This window comes from Ambystoma mexicanum, chromosome 3q (assembly GCF_040938575.1).
Source record: "Ambystoma mexicanum isolate Mex_15411 chromosome 3q, UKY_AmexF1_1, whole genome shotgun sequence".
NCBI classification, from domain to species: Eukaryota; Metazoa; Chordata; class Amphibia; order Caudata; family Ambystomatidae; genus Ambystoma; species Ambystoma mexicanum.
Window position 1 is genome coordinate 89,303,577 of NC_090926.1, and position 27,108 is coordinate 89,330,684.

A 27,108-nucleotide genomic window follows, 5' to 3' on the forward strand; every position below is an offset into this window, starting at 1 on the left:
CTTCTCTGTAGACAAGTTGTCCTCCAGTATGGCTTCCTCGCTTCCTCGCCACCTACCACCACGGTCCCTGTGCAACAGGCCCACCACCACCACCCATTCTGGTTGTGTCTTCATTCCTGCCTGAGGTGGAAGTCACTATGCCTGCACATTAGGTGGTCACAGAGCCTGCCCACGTGGACACGCATGGGCAATGGAGGAACAGCAGCCACCTCAGGGCAGTGTAGGTGCTGTACTCCCCCGACTACAGTCATCTAGTCAGAGGGGGTAATAATTCAGTTTGCACAATGCCTGGCAGCAGCAGATGGCACCAGGAGGAGGCAGTTGATGCAGGACAGTACCACTGAATGGAGTCAATTCAAGCATCAGTTGGGCAATGTGAGGCAGGAGGCACACAGGGGACACCAAAATGCCATGGTGTCTGTGTATATTTGTTACCTGAGGCAGCTGGTGTTGGAGAAGCAGCGGGCTAGTGGGGCAGCCATGATAAGGGCCAAGGCTGAGGTGGCAGAGAGACAGGCAAGGAGGTGGACTTCAAGTCCTCCAGGCAAGAATGGAAGCCTGCCTACAGGCAGAGGATGTTGAGAGTGAGTCAGCCCTGGTTGAGGTCTTGTCGAACATTGACAATAGGTGCCTGCTGCCATTTTATATGGTTTAATTGCATTGGGTTACATGTTGTACTTTTTGTTGTGTTTCTCCATGGACATTGTTACCCTTCCCCTCATTTTTGTGTACATAGTTTGATTTTAATACACGTTTTCATTCTGTTCATTCCACGCTTCTTTCGGTCTCTTTGTGCAGGTGTGCATTTACTTTTAGCATGTTCTCCCATTGCATATGTACTATGGCAGTCATGTGGGTTGGGCCTCACTATTTGTGTCATGATGTTACTGTGATGTTTGCTGGGGGGGCCTGTGCACATGCTGCATGTGCGTGATAGTTGTTGCATCCATGCTAATTGACCATGGATGGAGTCTTGTAGATGTTGGGAGGTGATTTGCTTTGGGATTCACATTTCTGACAGCTTTGTCATGCACATCTGTTGCTTGCCTACACATGTGCTTTACAATACAGGTGTGTTGTTCAATTGTGTTCATGGTGTGGATGTGTGTGTGGGTGTTGTAAGCTGTGGTTGAATTTGCAATTCATTGCTGTATGTGTTGTGTTTGATGACGTTGTGTGTTGTGGGTGCTTGACATTGTAGCATTATTTTGATTGACCTGGACATGTGCACATGTGTTTCACATGTAGGAGTGGGGCCATCAGACAACTGGAGTTGGCTATGACTGTTTCTCAGATTCCATTACTGCGTGTTTGGTGTCAGTGTGTTTGTGTTGTTGGAGCGTTTCTTTGGTGTGTTTGATGGTTGTGGTGATGTTTGTATCATGATGGTGTTTGGGGACTCTCATTGGGGATGGGGACTCACTTGCTCATGTGTATTGCCACGTTCTACATGTTTTAGTTGTTTGTTGTATCAGGTAATGGCTCATTCACCTCTGCCCATTCGCTACTGGGAGTTGGATTTATTGTATGTTGGGCTCCTTTCTGGTTCACTGATGTTTAGGTTTTCCTTTGGCACTTCCTGGTCACTTTGTATGTGCCCACACGTCATTCACTGGTATGGGTTTTTAGCATTGTGTGTGTTGAGGTGGTATGTGGCCTCAATGTGGATGAGTGGACTACATTCATCCCTTGTGCACTTTATGGTAGATTGATTTGTCAATCCCAGGGTATGAAGCTACTAATTATTTAGCTAAGAGCACACCTCTTTGATGTAAAGTAAAAATATTAAGGTATTTAGCGGGGTGCGGAGGAGAATATCAACCCTGACACTAGATTGTATCAAACTATGCAAGAACAGAAGGTGTCCACGAACTTGTGGAACACACCCGTCCCCTGCACACCCTATTGTTGTAAAAACAACCAAATTCTTATACAGTGTTGTATAATGAAACTTTATGAGGAAATAAGTATAAAATAACAATGATTCAAATGTACATTAGCAAAAATTTGTAACAAAATCATTAAACAAAACATTAGTCATTTGAAATTCACAATTTAAGAAATGGCTATTGCCTCATAGTCTTAACAAACCAATCAATTGTATTTCAATATATATGTCATAAGTAGACATTTGCACTTTGCACTAGCACATAGTCCAAGTTACACAATAATGTGGGTTGTTTTTAAAGTACCAAATGCTTTCAAGTGCAATTTTCTTTATGCGTTTCAGGGAGTTCAGATCCCCTTCTTCAGAAGATGTCTACCAGACCTTTTCTTTTGCAATATATCTACACGGAACAATACACAAATAGAAATATTATCATATTAGTAATCTTAATGTATTGTGTATTGTGATTCCTGTCTGTCATGACTGGATCGTTCCTCATAATCGCCTGTTAGTTCCTTCACTTGTTCGTAATTATAGACTCTAGTGCCGTATTGATTTGCATTTTCATGTCAATCCTAAAGAATAATAAGAGAGACTATAAATCAGTCAACTCTTAGTAAAACCGCCAACCTAGTCAAAGGTCTCAATCAAAAGAAATAGAAAAAAGGTACCATTGGTTACGTGTTTTGTAAGTCGGTCGTGGCCCAAAAAGAAGTATAGAGTTTAATAAGTTATAAGTATTCTGTAATCCTGTGAGTGGCCATATCAGTATATTCGGAACTGTACATATCCCTGTAAATAAAAAAGAGATACGTAATGGCTATTCTTGTATAATATACCTAAAATTAGCGAGTCACAGAATGATCAGCATGCCGTGCATTGTCAACAGCTCTTACCATGTGTGCATGGCGTAATTTACACAGATGTTGTTAGCAGAGCTCCAGAGCAAATCCGGAATAACTCCTAGTTATTAGCCCCATTTGCAATAAGGTATACGTAAAAAATATATCGATTTGCAGTCTAGATGTTATATATACTAGATTTTATGTATACTAGATGTCGGCAATCATCTCTAGTGTCATTTAAAATCTAGGTATTATATTAGTATATACTCTAATATATATGCTAATAGCTGTTTCAAAAAATCATTTAATTAATTAAGGTAGCTGCTAGCTTACCTGTAGAAATATTTCCCCAACTCTGTATCCAGTGGTGCAGATTTGGGCGGAATTTCAAAGGGTAATTCCTTAAAGTACCGATTAGATATCGAAATGCACCATCAAATGTGATTAGAGGACGAGCCTGCAATGGAGGTAATGACAATAGTGCCTTCTAAATCCAGGGGTCAGACTTGCAATCAGATTGTATTCTCTAACTAAAGGATATAGTGACCCATTATCTCAGCATCCATCAGCGCTTACCTGTGAGGGGACTAGTTGGTATGCTCTCAAAGTAGTGATGCTCGTAAAAACAGCATCCGTAAAAACAGCGTCCCAAAATGGCCGCCGTTAAATTAGCGTAGCGTAATGACGTCATTGTTCGTAGTTTTATGTAGTGAGAATGAAGGTAAATATAAGAGTAAAAGTAAAGATGGAGGCCCTGTTTTAATTGTATCTGCTAATAGATTAATAAAAAGAGTGATCATATTGTGAATAAGTGGTCATGTGATCTATGTACACCCGTCTGATTTGTTATGAGGTAACTCCAACTGTGCTTTATATGGTGATTAAGGGGAAGTCCAGTATGCTCACTTTTCAACCAAGGCTTTTTCCTTGGTTGAATACTGGTGTAAGCCAAATGTCATTCATTGACATCGAAAGGAAAAAGCCAGGGGGTAAAGCGATTCTGTGAAGGCGAATGCACACACGACAGGTAAGCCTGCATTGAAATCCATGCCACACTTGATTGTTGCTCAAAAAACGTACAGAGAGTCTAATTGTACTCTCTGGTGCCTTTGTCTCCCACACAGAGCCAATCAGTGACACACGAACGGTTTAAAATATCTAACCCTATATATAACAATGCAAGACATCCTTTGGGATCACTATGGCCAAGTAAGTGTTACTCCCTGCCACTTAAATGCTTGAAAGAAACGTAAATCAGGTGAAACCCGTGAAATTGAAAGGCTTTTTGCATTTCTTTTAGATTCCATGATGCATTATGGGACATGTAGTATCCGGAATACCACAGAAACCTGTGAAATTGAAAGGCTTTTCGCATTTCTTTTAGATTCCATGATGCATTATGGGACATGTAGTATCCGGAATACCATAGAAACTCGGTACACCACTGAAATTTCTATGCAGGACTTGAAACAAAAATCCCTGCCTTACACATAAAGTGGTAAATATGATTGATTCATATATCAAAATGTAACTATTATTGGTTCAATATGTTACTTGTTTCAACAAAAATCCAAATAAATGTACGTATTGATTTACAGCTTGAATTCTTAAGACGGACTGGTCTGCCGCCTGAATTAAATTGATCCATGCAATCCCTTTGCCCATCACACCAAAAAAATCACTTTTAAGGTTAGCAACCTGGCTACTTGTTTTGTATGCACACAAACACCACCATCACCGTTTTTATCATGTTTGAGTAAAACAATGTTCATTTATCTTTTTAGGTCACTACACTGACACATAGCTGCCAAGTTGCCAGTGTAACATGTTTATTTAACCTATCGCGTCCGGAAGACGGGGCGTTGGACTTTACTGACGAGCTTTAAACTTCAACAGTGTTGTCCTTCTCCCTAGAAACATATTCAAATGTTGACGCTATTATACCATGTTGTTGTATAATTGAAAATGCGATCAAAACACACCATTACTAACATCACGCAAATTGTACATTGCAAATGTTTTGGTGTCTGCTTCTTCCGCCCATTTGTGTTTCTACAAATAACGAACGCTGGAAATCGGTTTTTTATGTTGTTTTACCATGTTGTTTGATATAATAATTAAAATATGCTAAACACATTTCTTTGTCTATGGTGGGAGATATAATCCTATGAAATTCCTACTGTGAGGTAAATTTCTAACAAGTAGCCACCTTTCGGTGTGTTAGAGGTGGGTAGCTAGTGGTATATGTACGTTTTTTTCTGCTGTATCTCTCCTCACATACCACAGCCCCCTTAAAAAATTGAGGAAACCCTTGTGCTCACAACACTTGCCTATTCATTTGGATGGTACTGAGTATACCAACTTCTTGGATGCCATTTACAACAACATCAGAATGCCAATGTTACCTTTGACATGTTCAATGTGCACCAGTTCTACTAAAAGTGAATCCTTTTTTCGTCCTTAATTCAAACAAATTGGCAGCAAATTGGCAACACTGTGTCTAGAACACATTCAGATAGTACAGGTAATTGTGTGTGCCGTTATTAGCTAGTAATCTGTCTTATATAGAGGCTTCCAGATTACATTCACAGTTCATTGAATTTGGAGAAAGGCTGTACAATTCCTCAAGCAAATGTAATACTCTCTGGCTCTGTCACCTGACTAGTTATGTACCTTATAGGAATGCACCCAAGTTATATTCTTCTTTCATTCCATTCGGGGAAAGGCTATTCAATTTCTCAATCCAATATAATTCTCTCTGGCTCAAGCGTCTGACATGGTCACTACCTCTTGGTGATTTTTTTTACCTCTTCTAAAATAATTGCTTTAAGTTGTGATATGGTGTTTTTATTTTGGGCAAAGTGCCTGGCTACAGGAGATTTTATGCTGTTTGTGCGTATATTACTCTTGTGCTCGTTCCACCTTTCTTTAGCTTTTCTGATGGTTTGACCCACATATAAAATACCGCAGGGACAACTCAGTCCATAAATGACTGATTTAGTGTCGCATGTGGTGTAATCTTTCAGTTGTATTTTGTGTCCACTATTTGAGTGTCTCACGTAGCTGCCTTTCATCACATTATAGCAGTTGCAACAATTTAAGCATGGAAATGTGCCTGTCTTCTTTTTCTTCAACGTTTGTTGTTTGTCCTGTTTTATTTTTTCCGCTTTGACTAACAGATCTTTGAAGTTTCTGCCCCTCTTGTATGCAATGAGGGGTGTTTTTGGAAACAGTCTATACAATTGTGGATCCATTTTGATGATGCCCCAATTTTTCTTGATAATTCTGGTAATATGGTGGCTTTGGGCAGAATAGCTCAATGTATACAGGAACGGGGTATCCTTAGATTTGTTCCTATAAATGAGGAGATCTTTTCTTTCAAGTTTATCAACTTTGTCCTTAGCTTTATCAATGATGTCTCTAGGGTAGCCTCTTTTTCTGTATGTCTCTATTAGCAATTGATTCTCCAGCTGTAGTTTTGTTGTGTCTGATGTTATTCTTTTGAGCCGTAAAAATTGGCTGTAGGTTAAATTGTTCTTCAGGTGGTCGGGGTGGTGGCTCAAATAGTGTAATGAATTATTCACATCTGTGGGTTTATGGTAAATGTTAGTGATTATTTTACCATTCGGCCCAATGCATAGTTCCACATCCAAGAAATGTAATTTTGGTTCTCCCACCTCCATAGTAAATGTGATCCGATTATGTAGGTGATTAATGAAATTGAGAAAGGTTCATAGATGTTCTTGTGTTCCTCTCCAGATGACAAAAATGTTGTCTATGTATCTTTTCCACATTATCAAGTTTTGTTGCCATTGGGGTTCATTAAGTATATATTTACTCTCTAAATGAAACATAAATAAATTGGCATAAGCTGGGGCCATCGTTGAACCCATCAAGGTTCCCGATGCTTGTAGGTAAAATTGTGATTTATTCCTGAAATAATTGTTAACAAGTATGATCTTACTCAATTCCAAAACAAATATTTTATTAGCTTCACAATTATTGTTAAACAATGCCCACTCTAATGCCTCAAGTCCGTCCTGGTGCGGAATCGATGTATAAAGACTTTGTACATCAAAGGAGACTAGTATGTCATCCTCCTTGATAGTATTTAGTCTACCAAGATGATTAAGAAAATCTGCAGTGTCCTTCAAATAGGTACTAGTGTTCTGGACTATAGGTTGCAAAGCCTTATCAACATAAGTTGTGAGAGGATTGAAGATGCTGTTGGTAACAGCTACAAGTGGTCTCAAAGGTGGTGTTTGCAATACTTTGTGAATTTTGGGTAGCCCATAAAAAAACGGGCGTGATTGGATTTTCATTAATAAGAAATGTTCTTGTTTTCTCAGAGATCCACTCATTATCTAATGCTAAGTCTAGTACATTTTTTAACATTTCTGTAATATCTTTAATAGGATCCTGATCGATTTTGATGTAAGTATCTTCATCTTCCAATAATTCATTGATTTTAGTGTTGTAGTATGCTGTATCCATGAGTACAATCGCTCCTCCCTTGTCAGCAGGTTTCAAAGTCAGGCTGCAGTCATCTGCAAATTCTTTGATTATTTCACTTTGTCGTCTCCTAATGTTGTAATACTTGGATCTTGTGAAGTTCACTCTTTTCAGATCCTTGATGACTTTCTCTTCAAATATCTTATTGGTTAAGTTGTTAATTTGAGGGTCAAACCTGCTCTTTGGTTTAATCTCTAAGTATTTATGTTCATCCCGTATGTAGTCCATATGTGTCTGGGTGTCAAAGAACACCTTAAGTCTCATTTTGCGTGCTAATCTGTATAAATGGATTTTTTTCTTCCAACAAATTCGAGTTTTGTGTGGGTACAAATGATAAACCAAGATTTAGGGTATCAATTTGGTCACTTGTTAAATGTTTACATGCGATATTGACAATTAGCTGTTCGGTTTGTGTCTTGGTCTTAGATTTCTTGATGCCTCTTCTCTTTGTATTTTTTCTAAAAAAGCCACTGGTTGTGCGTCAGATGTAGAGGCTTCTTGGGATGTATGTAATGTTGTAATTGTGGGATGACTAGCTCCGGGGTTGGTTGCCTCTTCTCCACTGGTCGGGACTTCACTACTGGGGTCGCTTGTTTCAGAATCTTGGGTTCTTGGTTTATGAGGTTGTCTTTTATTAGGGTCTGGTCTATTTTTTAAATAATGTTCTTGCCAAGTGTAGACTATATCTTGTTGGTGATCTAAGGTGTCCTGTCTGAATTTACAGACATTCCGTTGTTCTATGTCCCTCTTATAATTCTCTAGGGTCCTGTTCACCTCGTCAATCAGGTTCGTTAATTCTTCTTTGGTTTTGAAGGTTGCAAGTTGTTCTGATAGTTCTTCTATTTCTTTATCCAATCTATTAACTGATTTAGATAACGCCTCTATCGTCAACAAAATTAAATCTAAAGAACATTTGTTTAATATTTGTTCCCACTTCTTTACGAAATCCGGGTTTTCCTTACACAATGTTGGTCTTAGGTAGACTCTTAAACCCCTCGGTATGCGTTGAGCACGGTAGTATTGGGCCAAGGTAGTGGTGTTTAGTTTTTGTGATATTTCACGACTTATTACCTTTTCTAATTGGGATATTAATTTGTCAGGACTAGTTGTCACTGGTGTATTGCTTTCTATTTCTTTAATGAGACCTAATATACGATTTGCTTCGTCTTCATCAAATGCAAATGTGGTTGCATGTTTCTCCGTTAGCGTGTTGATTTTAGAAAATGACATACTTATACCACAGTAATTCGTGTGGGTGCTACAATGGCTTTTGTGTCACACGCTATACCTAGAGGAACCGTCAAAAGCTATTAATTATTTAGCCAAGAGCACACCTCTTTGATGTAAAGTAAAAATATAAAGGTATTTAGCAGGGTGCGGGGAAGAATATCAACCCTGACACTAGGTTGTATCAAACTATGCAAGAACAGCAGGTATCCACAAACTTGTGGAACACTCCCGTCCCCTGAACACCCTATTGTTGTAAAAACAACCACATTCTTATACAGTGTTGTATAATGAAACTTTATGAGGAAATAAGTATAAAAAACAATGATTCAATTGTACATTAGCAAAAATGTGTAACAAAATCATTAAACAAAACATTTGTCATTTGAAATTCACAATTCAAGTAATGGCTATTGCCTCATAGTCTTAACAAACCAATCAATGGTATTTCAATATATATGTCATAAGTAGACATTTGTACTTTGCACTAGCACATAGTCCAAGTTACACAATAATGTTACCTGTCTGTAAGTCGGTCGTGGCCCTAAAAGAAGTATAGAGTTTAATAAGTTGTAAGTATTCTGTAATCCTGTGAGTGGCCATATTAGTTTATTCAGAACCGTACATATCCCTGTAGATAAAAAAGAGATACTCAATGGCTATTCTTGTATAATATACTTAAAATTAGCGAGTCACAGAGTGATCAGCATGCCGTGCATTGTCAACAGCTCTTACCATGTGCGCATGGCGTAATTTACACAGATGTTGTTAGCAGAGCTCCAGAACAAATCCGGTATAACTCCTAGTTATTAGCCGCCATTTGCAAAAAATATGTCGATTTGCAGATGTTATATATACTAGATTTTATGTATACTAGATGTCAGCAATCATCTCTAGTGTCATTTAAGATCTAGGTATTATATTAGTATATACTCTAATATATATGCTAATAGCCGTTTAAAAAAAACATTTAATTAATTAAGGTAGCTTCTAGCTTATCTGTAGAAATAATTCCCCAACTCTGTATCCAGTGGTGCAGATTTGGGAGGAATTTCGAAGGGTAATTCCTTAAAGTACCGATCAGACATCATGGCCACCCACCTGCATATATCTGCAATCACCCACTACCTGCTCTCATGCCATGCATCATCTCTGCCACTAGAATGCGTCTGAGTCCCATGACTGATTGTTCAGTCTAGCTGGACACATTAACATGCTCCTTAAGTCACACGCTATCTGACAACCTTCACATCACCCAACTGCAAGCATGAACTGCTGGGTCACAAGCAGGGACTTAGCCACACCTACCTATCAACCTATGTACAGGCTGCAATGCATACAGGCATTCTTAATGGCTCGGCCCCATCAGTGATTCCTCAGACTCGGTTCCTCCGTGGAATTCTGCTACAGCGCTTTGAGGCCATTGCAGTGAATGGCACAAAGGCACTATACAAATGCCACATTGCATTGTAGTACATAAGGGGGCTGCCTAGGGTAGGGGCAGAGGTCAGTAGGGGTAGTGAGCGTAGGGCAGAGTAGCAGGGAGCCGCATGGGGTGCGGGCAGAGTTTGGTAGAGGTAGTGGGAGGAGGCGCGACTTTAGGGGCCTGTCTGGGGTTGGGCCAGAGGTTAGTAGGCGTAGTGGGAGGAAGGCAGAGTAGCAGGGAGCTGCCTGAGGTGGGGACAGAGGTCAGTAGGGTAGTGGCAGGAGGCAGAACTTGAGGGGCTTGCCTGGGGAGGGGGAAGAGGTTAGTAGGGGCAGTGGGAGGAGGGCATAATAGCAGGGCGCTGCCTGGGGTGGGGGCAGATGTCGGTGGGGGTATTGGAGCAAGTAGGACTTGAGGTGGCTGCCTATGGTGGGGGCAGACGTTAGGAGGGGTAGTGGCAGGAGGGTGGAGTAGCAGGGAGATTCCTGGTTTGGGGTGGAGGTCAGTGTGGGCAGTGGGAGCGAGCATGACTTGAGGGAGCTTCCAGGGGTGGGACAGAGGTCATTAGGGGTAGTGGGAGGAGAGCGCAATAGCAGGGAGCTGACTGGGGTGGGAGCGGAGGTGAGTGGGGGTAATGGGAGGAGGCAAGGCTTGAGGTGACAGCCTGCCTGGTGTGGGGGCAGAGATCAGTAGGGGAAGTGGGAAGAGGACAGAGTAGCAGGGAGCTGCCTGTGGTCGGGGCAGAGGTCAGTAGGGCAGTGGAGTGGAGGGTGGAGTAGCAGGTAGAAGTCTGGGGTAGAGGTAGAGGTAAGTGGGGGTAGTGGGAGGTGCAGGACTTGAGGGGGCTTCCTGGGGTGGGGGCTGAGGTAGGTAGAGGTAGTGGGAGAAGGGCAGAAGAGCAGGGAGCTGCCTGTTGTGCTGCAGAGGTCGGTGGGGATAGTGGGAGGAGGCAGTACTTGAGGGGGCTGATTTGACTTGGGGATACACACAGTTTGGGTGGCACTTAATCTTAGGGGTGAAGTTTGAGTTAAAGGGGACAATGCGTAATTTCGCTGAGGTGCTGCCTGGATTATGGGGGTTGGGCCAAAGTTTTGATGGGGTGCTGCCTAGAGTTATGGGGGACAGCCCACAGTTTCACAAGGGTGCTGCCTTGAGTTATGAGGGACGGGCCACAGTTTTGCAATGGTGCTGTGTAGGGTATTTTGTGGAGATTTGGGGACTGACGGTATTTTATTACCGCCGAAAAATAACTTAGCAATAATCACTCCTTGTATTCAGATTTGGCCATGTGCAACAATAATACAGTGGACATGCATTATTTCAGCACCCAGACATGCATATTTGGTATGCGTGGTTGGTATGCGTGGTTGGTATTTTGGTGAGCATAATTCCCTTGTTTTATTTGTGGCCCCAATGTCCAGAATCCCATATCTTTGCTTAGATTTTTCGTGTAATCACTAGAGAGACCTCAGACCTACATTTTAGGAATACCACATTTTCAGTGTTAGTGTTAGTGTGCCACCATGGGCGATCTCACTGACTTATTTACGACAGAGAGCTATATGTGGTAATTTTGTGGTAATTTCCACTACCTTATATACGGTAGGGAACTATGTTCAGAGAGTCCCTCTTCCCGTTGGCTCATGTACCTCCAACGAGCTATGCTACAAACAATCACTCTCAACTGTCCATACTGAATATGATCATGCACACATCTGTCTTAAAATGACAATTGCATTGTTTAAAAATCTCCCCTCATCATCAGCACTGTATTGGTAAATATAAGACACCACCCGTCTGCTTTCAAATATTTTTCTGTATTATAAAAGTTGCATTTAAACACGATCTCACTCTTTACAGAAATAAATAAAATAGCACAGTAACAGCATTGTCTGTGATACACTGAAAACAGAGTGGCGGAGAACAGAACACAATTTGCAACATTAACCTGTGATTAAGGCACCGGAATCTCTTTTCCTACTCTGACTGAATATTCTCGTACACACTCAGCTCCCACACTTATGTAATTACCTTATCTGTTCAGAGTTTTCTTCAGCTGTTCTCTTTCTGAATGTGGCTCCCTTGAAGATTAACCCCAGTGAAAAGGAGCGCCTTTCCTTCTCAAACCGGGTTCATTGCCTGGAATTCTCAGCTTTTGCAGATAGGAATGCTCCAACCAGGAAAAAGGTCCTTCTCCCAGCTCTGCCAAATCTTGACTGCCCTTCTCTCTCCTCAAACTCCCCCCAGCAAAACTCTGATCACTCCCTCTAGCATGATACTTGCTATGACGCTGCTCCAATCAGAATCAATCATGCCATCTCCTCCTTCTCTACACAATGGCTCATTTTTATAGTAATACTTTGTAACCAACTGATTTCCTGTTCTTTCGAGCTCTTTTGCTTCCTGTAATTATGTGGACAGGGCAGCAGAGAAAAAAAAATGGATGTGCGTTTAAAAGTTCACTTTCAGAATAGGCCTAATTCTGCAGTGGAGACACATTTTTATTAGTGGATTATGTTTCATTAGTCAGGTTAGTTATAAGTAATGTTAGTTATTATTTTCAAATGTGTCTCTCGCACCATAGGCATTTCAGGTGAAAAATAGTGTGCATTTTTGAATGTGCACGTGTGCTTTTAACTGTAAAAATAGATTTGCATTTTATATGTTAAAATCGTTTTTGACTGAATAGCCTGTCTTTCCTTATTAATCTGGTAACACATATAGCAATGCACCGCACCCTTGTGGTGGTGCTGCAAAAAATAAAATTGCTACCTGTGCAGTAGTGCTGTACTCTGTGCTGTTTGCTACCTGTGCAGTAGTGCTGTACTCTGTGCTGTTTGCTACCTGTGCAGTAGTGCTGTACTCTGTGCTGTAACACGCCAAATATCCTTACATGCCCTCCTTTTGTTTTTAGAATCTGGCTACGATCCAAGCCAATTCCTAAAAACAATTTGTTCTTTTTCTTCTTTTCACAATATAGCAATCCAATAAAATGAATATTCATGTGCATCAATGAAAAAGTTGCAATCAATACAGTATTCATCTGAGTTCATTAGTTTACAAAATGTTCTACATTTGCCTTCTCAGCGGAAGTGGCATTACTCTAAGTTTAGATTTTTCAAGTCAATTAAAAACAATGAAATAAAACAACTAACCAAAACAAATAATTAATATAACAAATTAAAATAAATAATTAAAATAATAAATACGTGGAACTCCATATGTCAGCACTCTTGTCTGCCTCTGATATGTCCCGACCAGTGATGTTATTTGGTTCATTCGAGTACACTTTCATCTTGGCAATCTTAGATCCATAGGAGTCATCTTTTTTAGCATTCTGGTTATCTTGTCTTCACCTCCACCTGGAGGCAGGCATCTTTTGGTCTTCATCCAGGGGACTCCAGGACTCCATCGTCTCCCGTGGCCTCTGATCCCGTAACCTCCGACCAAATAATGTTAATTTTCTAAATCAAATAGAAAATAAACAAATTAAGTACATAGCACAATACTAACTTCACCCTTTTGCCAAAAATAAAACATGCTTGGTAAAAATATTTCGTTTTTTTTTTTTCTGAAATTAAATACAAAGGAAAAGAAAACAAGCACACATAAACAGCATTCAATATTTAATACATTTTCTCTCTGCACACCAACCATGAGCTTCCGTTATATGTGCATTTATTTATTTATTTATTTATTTATTTATTTATTTATTTTATATTATATATTTTTACATATACTACAGTGTTTATGTGCCATCATAACAATCAACTTTTTAACTCCTTTGTCACTGCCTCCTGATTGTACCCATTTATTTTCTCTTTTTGTGTTCAAGAGACTTTATCTGTTTCTACATGCTCAAGCTGCCTGATCTCATGTCTGGGATGGCATGGTTTGATTTGATTTACATGGACAAACTGCTCTATTGCTGTTTCACCTTCATTTTTCAAAATTTTATACACTACAGGAGAGACCTTATCTATAATTCGAAATGGCCCCTGCCAGGCTGCTAGAAATTTAGAATTTTTCTGTTTACTTTTTCCAAAATGAAACTTGTACACCTGATCCCCTACACTGTATTCCTTTACTGATGTCTTTTTATCATAATACGATTTTGCACTGTCAGCAGCTCTTTCCAGATTTCTCTGCACAAAAGCAAATGCATGTTGCAAATGCCTCCTCAGTTCATCAATATATTCATGAACTGTGGATGCACTCACAAGGGTTTGCTCATGTGTTCTGTATAGTAGGTGTTGTGGTAACACCATTTTCCTACCTGTTAAGACCTCATGGGGGCTAACACCTGTTGCTTTGGCAGGAGTCGACCTGATTGCCATCAAAACCAACGGTAACCGTAAATCCCAGCTGGAACCTGCTTCTGCCACAAATTTCTTTAAAATATCCACAACAGACCTATTGCTTCTTTCAACTGTACCTGAAGACGCCGCCCGATATGCGATATGTAGTTTCCTTTTCACACCTAGTATTTGCCATACCTTACTCATTAGAGTACTTGTGAAATGACTTCCTCTGTCTGACTCAATTCTTTGTGGCAACCCAAACCTTGAGAACACATGGTTCACCAGCAATGTGGCTGCTGTTTGCGCACTACAATCTGGTGCAGGAATGCATTCAATCCACTTTGACATCAAACATACCACACTCAAAATATAACGGTGTCCCCTGCTCGACCTTTTTAAAGGACCTACATAGTCTATTTGCAAATCTGACCATGGGAGAGTTAGGCCTCTTTTCATCAATGGTGCTCTATGCATTGGTGAAGCAGGTTTAAATTGGGCGCATACTAGACATCCTCTAGTATATAATTCCACATCTTGGGACATATGTGGCCAGTAAGCATAATCTTTTAGTATTTCTAATGTTTTTTGTGAACCTCTATGGCCTGCGGTTATGGCATCATGTGCATGGTGTAGCATTAGTCCTCTGAATGAAAGGGGTACTACCCACTGTATTTGTCCTGTTAATGACTCTCTAATCATGAGTCCATCCTGTAATCTAATTCGTGTTTTGTTCTTTAATAGCACCCTCAACTCTTCTTTTCCCATACAATCATTTTCTGTTAAAGGATTTTGTTCGGGGTCTATCAAATGATTATAATAGATTCCCAAAATTTGATCATTCTTTTGTGCCTCAATCAAATCTTGGTCTGGCGTGTCATGACTCCACTGCACCACCGGTTGATCTACCTCCTTTGGTGCTTTAGAACGTGTGACTGCATCAATTTGTATTTCACCCATTAAATAATCAATAGGTAGCAATTCTCCCATCACAGCCCCAATCTTAGCCAGGTGGTCTGCCTTATCATTTCCCTCCTTATCCTCGCCTGGTGTTTTTAAATGCCCACAAATTTTTCTCCAGTATATTGTTAACTCATTCTCTGACACCAATTTGTCTATGGCTTGTATCATTTTTCCATGCTTAAGTGGCTTTTTGTTATATGTAACCATGCCTCTTGCTTTCCAACCAGGCAAATACTCCACAAAGCTATTCCGTGCATAGTCAGAATCAGTCACCAGGACAATTTCACTGAACCTTTTATCAACTGCAGTAGCAATTGCTTTATAAATGGCTGCCAATTCCGCCACCTGACTGCTCCTATCTCCAATCCTCATTCCTATACTGGGGACACCTTCACATTTCAACCAGACATTTCCTATTCCTGCCACTAACTGTTTATTACTGTCATTTTCAATGTGAAAAGCACAACCATCCACATATACAGTTGGCAAATCCTTGCATGTTTCTTCATCAAAAGCTTTGTGTGGTGATTGTTCAAATTCCTGCAAACTAGTTTCTACTTCCATTTCATTTGGTATTTGTTCAGCTGCACAATCATGTAAGTCAGCTAACCCTTGAGCAATTGGGTTCTTTTTATTTTGTCCATATCTCACTTCTACGGGAAAACCTTGTAATGCTAGCGTCCATGAAGTGATTCTGGATTGCGCTAGATTACCTGATCTAATTCTTTTACTCTCTAAAAATTGCAAAGGTTGATGATTTGTTTCAATAATTACCTTTTCTCCCTGAACAATGGGGCGGAAATGTTGTAGCGCCCACACAGTGGTTAATAGGGCCTTTTCACATTCATTAAATTTCATTTCAACTTGGGAAAATGCCTTACTTGCATATGCAATGGTTTTGTGATTCAAATCGTGTTTTTGTGATAACACTGCTGACATACAATGTTCAGAAAAACCTATTTCTATAAAGAAATCCCTGTCCTTTATGGGGTATGCTAAACATGGTGCCTTTACAAGACATTCCTTTAATTTATCCACTGCATCAGACTGCCCTTTTTCCCATTTCCAGGTAGTATTCAGTTTAAGCAGTTTAGTCAATGGTTGAGTGATTTCTGCATAATTTTCAATGAACTTTCTGTTATAGCCTGTCATCCCTAATAAACGTTTTACTCCTTTCACATTTTTAGGATCTTTTAATCTTTGTATGGCCTCTATTTTCTTCTTTTGTGGATTTAGCCCATGTTCAGTCACTTCATGCCCTAGAAAGTTCACTTTTTTCTTGCACCATTGTGCTTTTTGCAAAGATACTTTGGCGCCTGCTTTCTGCAATTGGCCAAGTACATGTCTTATTTCATCAAAATGGCTTTTCAGGCTTTCATTTTTTATCAGGACATCGTCCACATAAACTATTGTTCCTCTTTCCGCTGCATCCGGCATGGCCTTTCTCAAAAATATGCCAAATTCACTCCCACTATTGATGTACCCGAACGGAGTTCTAAGCCAGGCATATTGAGTCCTGTCAAATGTAAAGGAAAATAAATGTTGTATCTCCTCTGCCAATAGCACGCACCAATATCCAGAGGTGAGATCTAATGTGGTAAATACATTTGAACCATATACCTGAGCTAGGCCCTGAACAATGAATGGCAGTGACCATCTAGATATTGGTACTCTTTTATTTAACTCTCTCAAGTCTGCACACAGCCGCCATTGACCATTTGGCTTTAACACACCTAAAATAGGTGTATTGGATGTGCTATGAATGGGCCTGATGATTCCCCGCGATTCCACATTTTTAATAATCTCTGCCAATGATTCTAAACATGCCAGCGGTAGTCTATACTGGCGTACAAACACTGGGTTTCTGCTACACCCTTCTGGTAGTGTGGCCACATGTAAATCAGTTAAACCACAATCATAAGCATCTTTTGCAAATACATCCTTAAACTCCATAAATATCTCCCTCAGATTGTCCCTCTCTTCATTGCTTTCACATGCATCCGCTAAGGAGATCTGCTCTTCTACCATTTTGGAAAATTCTGGAAAATCTTCTGGTAAGGGAATCTCGGCGCTTTCTTCTAACTGTGTGGCTGTGTCTTTTTGTAAAGCTGCCACTTTTAAATATTTTGGCATATCAGCTTCCACTTCAATGGGCTGATTATCTGTTTCATTTTCATTTAAATTAAATATTATGCAATCCTCTTAATGGCAGCACACTGTCTCATTTGAATCATAAGGATACACAGAATGAATTTTAAATATTCCTTTGGGCTGAGAGTCCAGGTGTTCTGGCAACTCGCCCTTGGCATCTACATATTTTTCAGGAATATTCCCAATCACCATGTTATTTAAATCTGCCGTATAATGCGATTTTTGTATGGCCATTCCTAATGGGGAGTTTTCCTCTAAATGAATATCCTGACAACCTTTATTATTTACCATGATTTTTACAGATCCCTCACCAATGTCTACCAATGGAATGTATTCATAATCCAGGCCTTGCTGTTTTATGGATTCATTCAGGCATACAAATGCATCAGAGCCTTTCATCTGCTGTCCATTTTTGCATTTCAGTGTTATTGCAAACTGTTTTGTAAATGCAGGAATAATAGTATTTTTCCTTATTTGTAATTCGATTGCATAAGGAACCAGTTGTGCACAATGATAAGCCCTTCTTTTGTCTTCAAATTCAGGTGCCGGACCACCTAGGCGTGACCATATTTTTTGATTAAGGAAATCTAACACCATACACATTCTGTGCATGATGTCATTTCCCATGTAAAATTCATTTTGTGCTCCACTCACTATCCATACATTATGGTAAATTGTTTTCTGCCCAATGCTAATTTTAAGCATGCTTCTGCCTGCAATTCGGTTTTCAAAGTCTGGACTGTCCAAGCCAGAAACATATTGGTTTTTAATCCTAAATCTCGGGATTTCTTCCCTTTCCATTATTTTTTGCAACAATTTCTCATTAATGAAACTCCTTTCATGTTCAAGCGCTAAAGTGGCTTTTATTGTTTTAAAATAGTAATTTATACCAACATGAACCCATGGTTGCTCATCTTCCATGTGTATTTCTGCCAGAGTGGTAATGTGTTTTTCTGAATCTGTTTTAGGAGCAATATTCTGTTTGCACGTTTTCTCTTTTAGATAAAAACATAATGTGTGCTCATCTATGGCAGTCTGCCAATTTTTCCTTGGGTCCAAGTATATTTGTACAGGTAGTTTTTCATTGTCGCTCTGCATTTTATCTTGACACATTAATATGACAGTGACACGAGGTATGCAGCTATTCTGGAGATATACCTCCACAGCATCATTTGTTTTGGCAACGGTGTGACATTCATTTATATTGCTTTTTTGTAATTTTAGTTTCTTAGACCTCAATGGTTTTTTGGTTAAGGACCACAGCACTCCATTCACCCCATCTATGAGAGGAGACAATCTTTTCAGGCAATCTGTCCCCATCAGAAATGGAATTTCACAAATAGATGTGATCAATACCTCTTGTTTCATTCTGTGCTTTCCTATTTTTATGTCAACCTCAGTTACACCTATGATGGGCACCTCCTCCCCATTAAAGTTATGCACTGGGCCTTGATTTTCCTTCACTGTGATCTGACTCTGTGGAGGTCTCCCTTCATTGATACTCTTTACCAGCTCCTTGGACATAATTGTGGCCTGTGCGCCAGTGTCAATCATAGCAAAGGTGTGGCATTTTTCTTCTACAGTGATGGGTGCATAATATCTGTCCTCAACTTCCTCTAATACACATAAGAAATGTGAATTCTTACTGATTTCAGGGCTCACCTTTCTCAGGTCTTTTTCACTTTTGGCTAAGCACATTGGTAAATGGAAAGACATTTTTCCCTCCTTTTTACCCATTTCTGCGCGAGAGATTTTATTCATTTCTCCATGATCAGAGGTTTTTTGGAGTGTGGCCACTGTTCGCCCATCCATCTGGGTAACATCAGAGACCACATTACAATCCTCCAACTGAACATGTGTAACAACATCATTCAGCAATTTGTCATTTTTTAATACTGTGCATTTGTGATCATTTAGTGTGATACCAGCCCTTTCAGCCTCTTCAAAAATATGTGGCTCAAAGAATTCTTCAGGTGATTGACTTATACCCTCCTTGTGAGTATTTCCTTTTTCTGTCTGTGTTTGGTCATTGTTTAGCTTGCCCAGGGAAGGAGCTATAGCATCCCCACTTACTCCCTGTTCACTGGTATTCCCCATGCATGAGTCATTTTTCTTAAATCTGTTCCTTTGTTCTTTTGGAATTCCTAATGTTTCTTTTTCATTTGTGCAAATCTTTACTGTTTTATTTATCTCTAAGTTAAACCGTACCTCTTTTTTAGAAGTATTTGCACTTTCTGTCACAATTTCATTTACTGGTACTTTCATTTTTAATCCATTATGCATCTCAGAGTCATTATGCAAAATTATATCAGAGCAATCTGTCATTTTGGCACTGCAGTTATCATGAGTACTTAGTCACTTTTCGGAAGCCCCCCGGTCATTGCTATGGCCATCAGCCCCCTCTTTGGAAGGTTGTTTTTGCGCTGTATAGAGCTTTCCTATTTGCTCAGCTAACATTTTCACTTGGGCCTCAAGGCACTGGAACCTTTCCATCTCTCTAGGATCCTCTTTCTGTGGCCTAGGTCGATATTGGTTGTTTTCCCCCTGATTGGATCTATTCTGATACCTCTCAGGTGATTGATGTCGGTTGGGATGGTTTCTGAACTCTTGATTCATTTGTGGAGGGGAGCGGGTTGCACCCATCCTTTGATTATAGTCCCCTGGTGGGGAATCATTGTACTGGCGTGGACTGTAGTTCACGTTTTGCCTCATGTCCTGTCTCTCAGATTGTGGGTACTGGCCCCTATGTTGATTCCCATTATCAGTAAATCGATCCACATATCGGGGCCTATCCTGATTACCATATATCATGGTGCTGGGATCAAATCTGCTCTGTGTCCCCAATGACTGGTAGGGACCATCATTTCTTTGATCTTGATTTTGTCTCTGGTTATTGTTCATACCTGCCATATCAGGCCGGTATCCTACCCGGGGTCTGTCCCCTAAATACCTAGGGCTGATGTAGCTCTCTCTATTACTAGGATCATGTGATTGGAACATTGGTACAGGAAATGGCGATCTTTGTTGATTACCCCTTTGTTCAGGTGTCGCATTATTTTTACCTTGGCTTTGAGCAGACTCAAGGGACATTTTGGCTGACCTGATTTCCATTACTGTGGCTGAGGGTTCTTTAGATTTAGGTCTAGTATCTTTCATTTTATCACTTTCTCTACCCTGACAATAGAGTACCTCATATAGTTTTGTGCTTTGATGTACAATCCATTCAAGGGACTTGTCACGGTCAAATTCACGGACCAATTGGGATATGATGTCTTTCTGTAGCCCATAGAAGTATGCAGTTTTAAACTCATTGGAATTTGAGTCAAAAGATACATCAAAGCGAGAAAATGCTCTTTTTAAGTCTTGTAAAAATTGGCGGGGGATATATTAGGTCCAGCAGTAATTGTGTACGCGACTTTCTTTGCCTCCTGCAATGACTGAAAAGGAGAAAAATGACGCCTAATTTCTTTTTCAAACTCCAGCCATGTCATATTCTGCTGTTCATTTAATCCCCTTATGATGCTGGCCGTCGGGGCATCTAAAGTTAAATGAAAATATTGTCTGTACTGTTCCTTAGGTATCTGGAGTGCTTTAAAAATGTCATGCACCGCTTCTAAGTGATCCTCAATGCAGCATTCACCTCCCTTTTTAAATGGTTTGATCAGGGCTTTAATGGATTTCATTATTTTTATGGGGCTACTTGTTGCAATGCATGGAATTGCATTATTTTGTGATTCAATCCTGTTTTCAGGTGTATGAGATTGGTGGCTGCCCCCAATGGGAGTATCAAATCCCCGAAGGGCGCTGCAACCAAGTTCAGTCACCGGCCCAGTCACTGGAGCACTAGCTCTTTGGGCAGAGCTAGAATTCACCTCCACTCCATTGAATGTGGTACCCTGCCGCCTCTCCTGGGACCTGGGAATGCACATTTGCTGTTCTAAGTCCTTACACTTTTTAAGGAGTCTGTTGGCTTCATCTTGCAAATAGTTGTTTTCACCATTCATTTTATTAATCACCTCCTGCATGTCGCACATTTGCATTTGGCACTCATTGAACTCTTTATTTCTCTTGTCTATTTCTTGAATCATTTTAATCATTTCTTGTTCTGCACTCTGGAGATCACCTTCTTTTTCACAATGTTCTTTTTGTAAAATCTGCATTTCTGAAACAACCTCATCTTTATCCTGCCTAATGTGATCCACTAAGGCTTTTAAGTGTGCCAATTCTTGCTCACTATCTTCAAATTGTTTCTTGCTTTTGGATAATTGAGTATCAAAGTCTCTGCATTTTAATTGCATGTCTTTTTGGCATACATCCAATTCTGCTCTCAACATTTCCTGATTTTTACTTGCCCCCTCTAATTCAGTCTTTAACCTGTTAATTAGCTGAGTATCATTCTCTTGCATTCGCAGGGACTTGTTTAAAATAAACCATATTTTGCCGCATAGCCCTATTAAACAGTCTTTCTCTGCACTTTTATCGGCTGCTAGTTTTTCTTTCTGCACCTCACCCTGAATGCGGTTACTCCATTCTAACGTGCTATTTGACGACCAATTCCCATGTGCAAACAACTTTGCCTCTAAATATTGCACTAGATCTGAGAATGTGGTTTCCCTTTGTGACATTCTGAAATTCGTTTTTAGTGGCACACTGTTATTATAAAATGGGTTCCCTTTAATGTGCAAATGGCAGTGTGAGACACGCTTGCCACGCCCAGTAGGTACTCTATGATCACTTTCCCGGCCTGCAACGCACCATAAATATGTAGGGTATTTTGTGGAGATTTGGGGCCTGACGGTATTTTATTACCGCCGAAAAATAACTTAGCAATAATCACTCCTTGTATTCAGATTTGGCCATGTGCAACAATAATACAGTGGACATGCATTATTTCAGCACCCAGACATGCATATTTGGTATGCGTGGTTGGTATGCGTGGTTGGTATTTTGGTGAGCATAATTCCCTTGTTTTATTTGTGGCCCCAATGTCCAGAATCCCATATCTTTGCTTAGATTTTTCGTGTAATCACTAGAGAGACCTCAGACCTACATTTTAGGAATACCACATTTTCAGTGTTAGTGTTAGTGTGCCACCATGGGCGATCTCACTGACTTATTTACGACAGAGAGCTATATGTGGTAATTTTGTGGTAATTTCCACTACCTTATATACGGTAGGGAACTATGTTCAGAGAGTCCCTCTTCCCGTTGGCTCATGTACCTCCAACGAGCTATGCTACAAACAATCACTCTCAACTGTCCATACTGAATATGATCATGCACACATCTGTCTTAAAATGACAATTGCATTGTTTAAAAATCTCCCCTCATCATCAGCACTGTATTGGTAAATATAAAACACCACCCGTCTGCTTTCAAATATTTTTCTGTATTATAAAAGTTGCATTTAAACACGATCTCACTCTTTACAGAAATAAATAAAATAGCACAGTAACAGCATTGTCTGTGATACACTGAAAACAGAGTGGCGGAGAACAGAACACAATTTGCAACATTAACCTGTGATTAAGGCACCGGAATCTCTTTTCCTACTCTGACTGAATATTCTCGTACACACTCAGCTCCCACACTTATGTAATTACCTTATCTGTTCAGAGTTTTCTTCAGCTGTTCTCTTTCTGAATGTGGCTCCCTTGAAGATTAACCCCAGTGAAAAGGAGCGCCTTTCCTTCTCAAACCGGGTTCATTGCCTGGAATTCTCAGCTTTTGCAGATAGGAATGCTCCAACCAGGAAAAAGGTCCTTCTCCCAGCTCTGCCAAATCTTGACTGCCCTTCTCTCTCCTCAAACTCCCCCCAGCAAAACTCTGATCACTCCCTCTAGCATGATACTTGCTATGACGCTGCTCCAATCAGAATCAATCATGCCATCTCCTCCTTCTCTACACAATGGCTCATTTTTATAGTAATACTTTGTAACCAACTGATTTCCTGTTCTTTCGAGCTCTTTTGCTTCCTGTAATTATGTGGACAGGGCAGCAGAGAAAAAAAAATGGATGTGCGTTTAAAAGTTCACTTTCAGAATAGGCCTAATTCTGCAGTGGAGACACATTTTTATTAGTGGATTATGTTTCATTAGTCAGGTTAGTTATAAGTAATGTTAGTTATTATTTTCAAATGTGTCTCTCGCACCATAGGCATTTCAGGTGAAAAATAGTGTGCATTTTTGAATGTGCACGTGTGCTTTTAACTGTAAAAATAGATTTGCATCTTATATGTTAAAATCGTTTTTGACTGAATAGCCTGTCTTTCCTTATTAATCTGGTAACACATATAGCAATGCACCGCACCCTTGTGGTGGTGCTGCAAAAAGAACAATTGCTACCTGTGCAGTAGTGCTGTACTCTGTGCTGTTTGCTACCTGTGCAGTAGTGCTGTACTCTGTGCTGTTTGCTACCTGTGCAGTAGTGCTGTACTCTGTGCTGTAACACGCCAAATATCCTTACAGCTGCCTGCAGTTATGGGGGATGAGTTGCGGTTTTGCCAGGGTGCTGCCTAGAGTTATGTGGGACGGGCCACTGTTTTGCGAGGGTGCTGCTTGGAGTTATAGGGAATGGCCTGGATTTTTGCTGAGGTGCTGCCTGGAGTTACAGGGATGGGTTGCATTTTCGCAAGGGTGCTGCCTAGAGATACGTGGGACACCGCACAGTTTTGCCGGGGGTCTGCCTTGAGTTGTAGGGGATGGCCCACATTTTCGCCAGGGTGCTACTTTTATTTACGGGGACAGCCCGCTGTTTCGCCGGGGTCTTAACTGGAGTTACATGGGATGGGCCTCAGTTTGCCAGGGTGCTGCCTTGTGTTATGGGGGACGGGCTGCAGTTTTGTCTGGGTGCTGTATGTTGATGCAAAGTCCAGGGCAAAGGTTGTTTGTTAGCGTTATTTTTTGCTTGCGTGGGGGGCATCTTGTGGGCTTTCCGAGCGTGATTCTTTTTTTTTTTGCGCTGCAGGTTACTTTGCGCTTGGTAGTCCATGATAAATCTTTCTCACGCAAAGTAGTTTACGCTGACTTTGCACTTTTTCTATGAAGTGGGCCCTTAGTTCATTTGTTGATTGTATGAGAATCCGATATAAAACAGGGATAAAAACGATTACATGATTTATAGGCATACTTCCAATTTCTAAAAACAGTGGCACAGTAGGACAGCTTTACTGGAGGCCAAGGATTTGCTTCATAAACTTACTTTCAATTGTTGATAGATTATGGACTACATGATAACCCCATACTTTACATTCGCGTACTGAAGCAGGATTTGCTTGGGATTTGTAAACCTCTGCAGTTAACATAGTCAAGATGTTTCCTAATTTGTGGCATAATCTTACTGCTCCTGATGCCTCGTCAAGATTTGTTTGCTGTTGTTAATTTGATGCAGCCAGGTGGCTGTGTTTTGAAAGTGTACGCTAAATATTCAAAATCTACTAACATGCGTCAGTGGGATTGCTTCGGGCAAGACATTACGATGCTTTTGGCGTCAGTGGGGGTAAGCCATTATCGCCGTCTTCCTGGGGTTAATGACTAACCTCCTTTTTTTACAGAAGGAAGATACTGTTCTTAATTGTTTTATTAGTCCCAAAGGTTTCTTAGAAATGATAGCAGCTTCATCTGCATAAAATAAGACACATCATTTTCTTTTCACCAGTAACAGGGTTTAAATTTAGGATCCTAAATGCTAGGTCATGTATAAATAAGAAGAACACAGGGGGCCAAAACTCAATCCTACCAAACACCACTTATAATAGAAAACACGTTGGTGGGCTAGACCCCCTGGCCACATCGTACAACCTTATATTGTCTTTATAAAGTCTCTGAATAGGATTTAGAATTTGTTTTGGTACTTTCATATTTTACAAAGGGCTTTTTAAAGTGCCTTTCTTGAAAATGACATACTTACTTAAAACAGTAAAAAACAACAACAAAAAATGCCTGATCAATCATGCTCAGGAGTTCTCTAAATCTGCATGAATATGTAGTAAAATTGAGTTTTCTTCCACCCAATTCGCCAAATATCTTAATTTAATTGTACTGTATACTTTTGATAAGCTATGAATCAGTGATATTGGCCTGTAATTACAAGACTGCATTCTATCATCTTCTTAAATAATTGCACTATTTCCACGTTTCCAGCTCATTGGGACATCGAGGTAAATGCATTCCTACTGTTAAAAAGAATCATTAAACTGACCTGGGCTATTGGTTTCATCTTGAGCAAGTCTACTGCTGGTTCAACCCTGTTCCTCTGTGTCCTTTCTATTAGGTGGCTTTAATCTCCATCTTTCTTCTACTTATATAGTGTCCTCTCTTGTACCTGCTCTCTATATAAACTTTCTACTCCCTCCTCTCACATCTGCGTCTCCTCCACAGACTTCATTTTCTCTTCCATTCCATTTCACCTCTCGGTCTACTCCAATCATATCTATTCTTCAGATCACTCTCTCCTATCAATCTTCTTCCCCATCCAATCTACTCCTACTCTGTCTACCTCATCCACCCCTTTTTTCTGACGTGACCTGCATACCTTTTCATCATCCTATTTGTTCTCTTTTCTCTCTTCAAAACACTTCTTTATTTTCTACCTTCTATACATTTTCAATTGATCAGTCTACCTCTACTCATCATGACTCTCTTTCCTCTACTCTTGATTTGCTTCATCCCTCTGAGTCTTTTCTCTCAGTCTTCACTCACTCTGTTCCTCCTTGTGCAAGACAGAGCACCACTGGAAAAAACTCGCAATCCCTCTGATCTTGCTTTTCTATCTGTGTTTCTTTCATTATATGATGCCTCCCTGCTTGCTGCCATAAAAAAACTATTTCTCTACCCTTCCTTCACCCCTCTCCCATCAACCCTGCTGCCTCTTTCAAGTAATTAACTAAATGCGTTGTCCTCCTGCCCCTGACCCTAGTACTTCTTCTTCTCCTCAAATGTTGCTGACTTCTTCATATCAAGTCTCTGACCTGCTCTCATCACTGCCCTACTCTTCTGCCCTGCCTGTAGTCTTCCCTTTCCCCCATCCCCTTCCTCTTTTCCCTCATTCTCGCCTCTTACTAACTCTGACAATGCTTCTCTTCTTTCCCGTGTTCATCCCATGGCCTCCCGACTTAATCCTCTGCCTTTTTTTCACATTCCTTCAACATATCCCTTCAGCATTCCATTTCTGATGACACTCGTGAATCTTTCATGGTCTTCAGCTACCTTCATCTGCATACCCATCCACTTTTAAGCAGGCTGTGATCATTACCATCTTTAAAAAAAAACCTTTCCTAACCCTTCTCCTTTTCTATTCTTTATCCAATTAGCACCTATTTCTCTTTTCCTCTGCTCCTGTTTCTCTCAGAACATCTCGAACCTGCTGCATATTCTCAAATCAATTCCTATATGGACCTTCACTCAATTCCTCTTCCTCAATATGGTTTCTGTCCTGCAAATTAAACGGTAACTACGTTCTGATTTCACCACGTGTGCCCACCTTGCATTTGCTGAAATATTTAAAGAGTTTTTTGCTTAAAATGGAAGTATCGACAGATTGGCTAATCTGGTTTTCAAAATTGTTCTTGTGCAAAGCTTTACGATAAGGGCAATGTGTGTGCCAACAATTCTGAAAATCGAAGTGGACAATTGGGAGGTAACTGGTGTCCAATAAGTTATTCTTTAGCCTCTGTAAGCGATACAATGCAAAAAAAAGGTCTTGTTTCAGACATGCTTTCGCCCATGAAAACATGAATAAAGCTTTGATCAATTTGATCAACTTTAGTGGACGAAAATAAAGGTTTTTTAAAAAAAAGTT

The 27,108-nt window shown here is 40.2% G+C and overlaps 1 protein-coding gene across 1 annotated transcript in view; it reads left to right on the forward strand.

Annotated features, from left to right (window-relative positions):
* TESPA1 (thymocyte expressed, positive selection associated 1) overlaps positions 1 to 27,108 on the forward strand; it is a 913,752-nt gene that overhangs the window by 177,342 nt on the left and 709,302 nt on the right. The gene's annotated exons all lie outside the window — the stretch shown is intronic.